The sequence below is a fragment of the Macrobrachium rosenbergii genome, chromosome 49, assembly GCF_040412425.1.
Source record: "Macrobrachium rosenbergii isolate ZJJX-2024 chromosome 49, ASM4041242v1, whole genome shotgun sequence".
NCBI lineage: Eukaryota > Metazoa > Arthropoda > Malacostraca > Decapoda > Palaemonidae > Macrobrachium > Macrobrachium rosenbergii.
Window position 1 is genome coordinate 19268677 of NC_089789.1, and position 6000 is coordinate 19274676.

The 6000-nt window shown below is 37.4% G+C and overlaps 1 protein-coding gene across 1 annotated transcript in view; it reads right to left on the minus strand.

Annotated features, from left to right (window-relative positions):
• Positions 1 to 4370, minus strand: part of cbc (crowded by cid) — a 48218-nt gene extending 43848 nt beyond the window's left edge. The window contains exon 1 of the mRNA XM_067092814.1: positions 4151 to 4370. The gene's annotated coding sequence lies outside the window, so the exon portion shown is untranslated. The remainder of the gene's footprint in view (positions 1 to 4150) is intronic.
• Positions 4371 to 6000: the final 1630 nt, after the last annotated feature.

Below are 6000 nucleotides of genomic sequence, written 5' to 3' on the forward strand. Positions count from 1 at the left end.
CCTGTCGCCTCAGTAGTTTTTAAGATCTGAGGGCGGACAGACAAAGTGCGGACGGATAGACAAAGCCATCTCAGTAGTTTTCTTTTACAGAAAAGTAAAATGAAGGTAAAAAAAGTAAATTTGTCACCTGTTGGTTTTCATTATAAAATTTAGCATAGGCATATCAAGTTCATTTTCAGTAATAAAGATTAAGCCTCGTATAATTTTCAGGGGTTAGTATTTCTTGCGGGGAAGGGTTGGTCTTTGAATAAAAACAAACATTCAAACTGGTGAAATCCTAAAGACAAACCCACTGTAAGAGGGGACATCTGACGTGGAAGAAACAATAAATAACAAATGAAGTCAGTGTCATAAAGGATGGAATAATAAGCGAAAGTAGAAACCCCCTTTTAAGTTATAGAAGTCTGCACTGAAGTCTAGCAGTGTAGTGTGCCCGCAATTGCGCTTGAGGGGTAAACGCTTAGGGTTCAGGAACTATGGAATCAGGAAAAGTAGTAAGGGATGAAAATAAAAAAAAACCATTAAGATGAACGAGCTAGAAGTCTCAACTAAGGAAGTTGCCAGATCCTCAATAAAAAGTAATGGAAACCAGAAATATATAGAGTAAAAAGGCAGTGATGTAAGGGTAGATTGTAGCTAATGAGGCTGACATATCAAGATAGCACTGCAGCTTTGAAAATTATCAGCACCACTTCATCAACATCTAACACGATGCCTGGTAGACAGTCCCACAGTTTATTTTATACTGCATAAGGAACAAAATACCTCTTTTGAGGGACAGTGCACACACACACACACACACACACACACACACACACACACACACACACTGCACTATGGCATCTTGATAAAATCAGGACGGCGAAAATGCGTGGCTGCTCTTACCAATGCGGCTGGGGCGCTAAAGATGAGAACAGTATTATCCTATTAAACAGGGGTCTGAAAGACATCAAGCAGAAGATCCTCTTAGGTTTAAAGTGTAATTACCATTCATAAACAAAAGAAGACCACATATTTGAGCAAGATAAACTTGGAAATATGCTAATTCACAAACAAGTGAGAAAGAACCGCCAATTTACAAAGTAAGTGGATAGAAACACACTCGGACAGAGTTCCAACTCAACCATAATAAGAAGGACGTAGGGAAGCCGGGTTGGTGGGTAGCCTGCATTGTCGTGCAGCCCTTTCCATTTAAGTCGACGGAGTTCTCCTAATTCTAATCTGGAATTCATATTAATTGTGAGCGTGTTGCCTTATCCTCCATTTAGCTGCCCTTCTGTTCATTTACATAGGCATAAATTAGCTCAAGTATTTTCTTACCGTGGTTGTGGTTCATCTGGGTTGGCTATTAGCGAATGTTGCCAGCGGGTGGTATGGCATTTTACACACTGTCGTTTGTCCTGTCTTTCTCGCTGATTATACAATTGACCGCAACTCTTGCAATACTTATTGTTGCATGTTGTAATGACGTTTCGTTGCAGTATGTGAATTTATCTGATCTGCAGTTGACACATATACACACAAAGAGAGAGAGAGAGAGAGAGAGAGAGAGAGAGAGAGAGAGAGAGAGAGAGAGAGAGAGAGACTCCTTTAGTAGTCTGACGGGTATGATAAGACCGCTCATAGTATTCCTGTGGCGACTTACGCCAACCAAGGTTCGTTTTTTAACAAGCTGACGTCTGGGCTGGAGGCACAGTTGTGTTTCTCTATTTCTCTCCGTCTGAGGACAGATAATCTGCACAGCACGAAGCCGGAGAAAATTTTTCAAGTCAAAATACACAATGCTCCGGGTACGATCGCGAAAGGTGGCGTCAACTATAACACAATGTTAAAACATTCATTTGGTGCATTGTATATTCAACAGTTTTGTCTATCTTTCTATCTTCCCATCGAGGCCACACAATTCTACAGGGCGTTTTCTTTCTCGATTTTCATAATGAATTATAAGTTCTTAGACAGAGAACGTATCCAAAAAGTTAAGGAAAGCACTTATACATTACATCATTTCCAGACCGCAAGTATAAACATTTACTTGCAAATGTTTACACACACACACACACGCACATATATATACTGTATATATAATATATGTATATAAGACTATTGGAGTAATAGTATTTGTAGATGACTAGCAAATCATTTTGTTAGATGATTAGAACTTCCATAAATGCGGCGTAAGTTTGCCATGTCCAGAGATCCGACGTTTATCTCTCTCTCTCTCGTCGTACGTTTACAAGCCCCAAAGAAACGTCCGCGTCATCTAATCTAAATTTAGGTCGAAATTACGTCCTTCCTGAGTTGGCGAGAGAGCAAGCATAGATTAATTGTATATGTCAAGAAGCTCATTGCATATGCATGCTCCTTTGGTATTGCAGAACAAACGAGCAACCGCTTCTGACGCCTGCTGAGTCAGGGGTGGGAGTGGATGGGGGGTTGCTGGAAAGGGGTGGCTGGGGAGGGAGGTTTGTGGTGTTGGGAGGCTCAAGCGGATGGGATCCCATCAGCGTTAATTTTTGGATTTGGGCGGATTTTGTAATTTTCAATATTTCTGAATGCTAGGTATTTTTGCTTTTTATATGTTTGGGAATTAGATCTATTGGTCTAAAGCTGGTCGTCTGAGTCTAGAAGAGAAAGGTTTATGGGATGTCTTGTGTGTATGTGTGTGTGTGTGTGTGTGTGGGTCGCGGGGGGCAGTTGAGGAAAGGGGGTGTGGGACTAAAGCTTACGAGACCTCTGGCATTAAGTTTTGGTTTTGGCCAGATGTTGCAATGTTTCTGTATTTCCAAAGGTCTGGTATTTTCGTTTTTTATACGTTTTAGAAGTAAATATTCTAGTCTAAAACATGTATGCGTTCAGTTGAGAGGGATTACTCTTTTTGGTGGAAAGGGGTGGGGGATGTGCGGGGGATGTATCCTAAAGCAAAGAGAACTACAGCGCTAATTTTTGGTATTGGGTGGAATTTGTTATTTATTCCAATTTTTTTCACTAAAAACATCTTGCATTTCTGTGTTTACTTATATTTTAGCAATAAGGATTACCGTCGAAAACTCAGAATGATAGTCTGTGTTTATTACCCCAGGTGACCTCTCTCTCTCTCTCTCTCTCTCTCTCTCTCTCTCTCTCTCTCTCTCTCTCTCTTTCAAAACGATTTAACTGTGGTAAACAAAGTCTCCGTCGTAGCTTTTATAGTTTTTCGAAGCACTGAACTAAAATCTTACAGATATCTTTCACTATATAAATGCTAATGATTAAAGAAGCGAGTGTATTGATTACTTAATAAACTGTATAAGATGTTGACATTATTTTACAACAGCTTTTGATGAATTTTTCTCATCTTAATTTAACATCTATATATATAGGCCTACACATATATGTATATATATATATATATATATATATATATATATATATATATATATATATATATATAACTGAATCAAGAAAATATGGAACATAATGAATGTATAAATAAAGACAAAATCCACGAAGGGAAGAGAAACAATGGCGTGCACTCCACTGTTTCTCTTTCCTTCGTGGATTTTGTCTTTATACACACACACATATATATATATATATACATACATATATACAGTATGTATATATATATATATACATATACACACACATATATATATATATATATATATATATATATATATATATATATATATATATATATATATATATATATATAAAGTATATGTATGTATGATGAAATATTTCTGATAACAGTTTCAACCAAATAACTTTCTTCGAGTACTTTTCACACCATTCACTCACTGTATTTAGGGACTGGCGCACTGTTGCAACAGGTTTTAAAGTTCCGTCTTCAGTATTGTTTATGACAGACGTCCTTATCATATGGAACGGTAGTAGAAATTCAGAGCGTCTCCAAAATGATAATCTTTACTCAAAAGAAAATAACCAAATGAGCCATAAGTCTATTTATATTACTAAGTATTCTTAGAACATAAATAGATGACTTACTTTATGCATCATTGTTGGCAGTATGTGATCCAATAAGATCAGTATGGGAACTCTTCATAGTCTTTTCTACGAGATGAAGCCCGAGGAGTATGATTAACGATTAACACTCAAGCTGCAAGGAAAAGAAAAAAGTTGACAAATTTGCCAAGCGTGAGAAACGTACCCCGGAGACGAAGTCAGCCAACGTGGACAAATCCCATCAGAAACGGATCACGGGGTGAAGTATTGGCTGTCAAACCTGGAGGTATTAAATCCCAGTTCACTAATGACAGTCATCGGCTCAGCCGTGTTCCTGTCACGTCACTTCAGTTGAGGCGTCTGTATTCCGATGAATAACGATTCCAGGGCACCGAGCGCCTTGCGTGAATCACTTGTTGTCAGTCGATTCGTCTCGCTCATCCGCCAAAAGACACTGCGTCTAGCGCCGATGCGGCTGAAATAAAAATCTGTAACTTTTTTTTGTGTTTCAGTTGGTGAAGCGATTCCAGAGGTCCACGCTAGTAACTTTTTTTTTTTTTGTGTTTCAGTTGGCGAAGCGATTCCAGAGGTCCACACCAGGACTCATTCCTTTCAGCAACTTACCGCACTTACCGGACCCCTTCGGGCAAGATCCCGTCTGGCATAGGTCTAGCTTAAAATAGGCAACCACTACCAGCAACCTTTTCTTCTTCTTTTCTATGGGGAGGAGATTAAGGCAGACACAGCTGCTCAAACCCAACCTCGGTTATAGTATTGCACGAGAGGTTTTTAGATATCTCTTCTTTTCTTAGGAAAACCAATCCTTAGAAAGAAAACCGCATAGTACACGACTCGGGGAATGCAATGAACATTAGCGCACGCCGCTTTTCAGTAACGAAGAGCTTCAGCGACAGAGCAAGAAAGCGTGGGCGTTCTAGTCCTGGAGCATCTAGGCGTTTTATGAACAATTTCCTATATGAATCGCAATAATGCAGCTTATATTTTTTGTAGCGTATATATATATATAATATATATATATATATATATATATATATATACATATATATATTTCATATATATATATATATATATATATATATATATATATATATATACATACATATACTATATATATATATATATATATATATATATATATATATATATATATATATATATATATATATATATGTATATATAAACATACGTAGAGCAGAACCTTTGGGTTTCTCAATAAGTTTTTCTGGATAAAATTGCTAGCTGCGTGCCCCTTCTTTTGACCCTAGTAGACACTGGCACTTATTTACAGCTGGTGGGTTGCAGGACGGCAGCGAACTACGGACCTAGAAATCGTGAACCGAGAGATATGTCACTCATACACAAGCGTCCATACATACATACATACACACACACACACACACACACACACACACACACACACACACACATATATATATATATATATATATAATATATATATATATATAAATATATATATATATATATATATATATATATATATATATATATATATATATATATATATATACATATACATACATACATATCTGTGTGTGTTTGTGTCTGTCAGTGTTTCTGTGGAAGGTTACCTTTTGTTGAGTGATGTGATCTGGCCACAGCCAGTCCTTTTCCCTAATAATTTTTCCATCAAAAACGCATTCTCTTTTTTTTGGGTGTGGAGTTGGAAGAATTGCAGAATACCGAACAAATTCAGGACACGGATGACAAATATGAACGACGGGTGAAGGTTTCAGTGAAATCATTCTGAAGCGAAAACAATACACCACAAAACAATTAACAGATCAATCAATCAGTCAGTAAGTTGTTGAGACCAAAAGGACGGAATCCATTTATGATATCAAGAGATTATGCGAGCAATTATACAATATGGAAAGGCCAAACAGGATTTCTTCAGGTTTCAAACACCCAAAGTTGAAATGACTCGTGGCGGAGTGGAATCCGCATCTTTTATAAAAAAAAAAAAGTTGAAATTCGTGTATTTCTCTTACTACCTGGAAAGCAATTAAGCCTTGG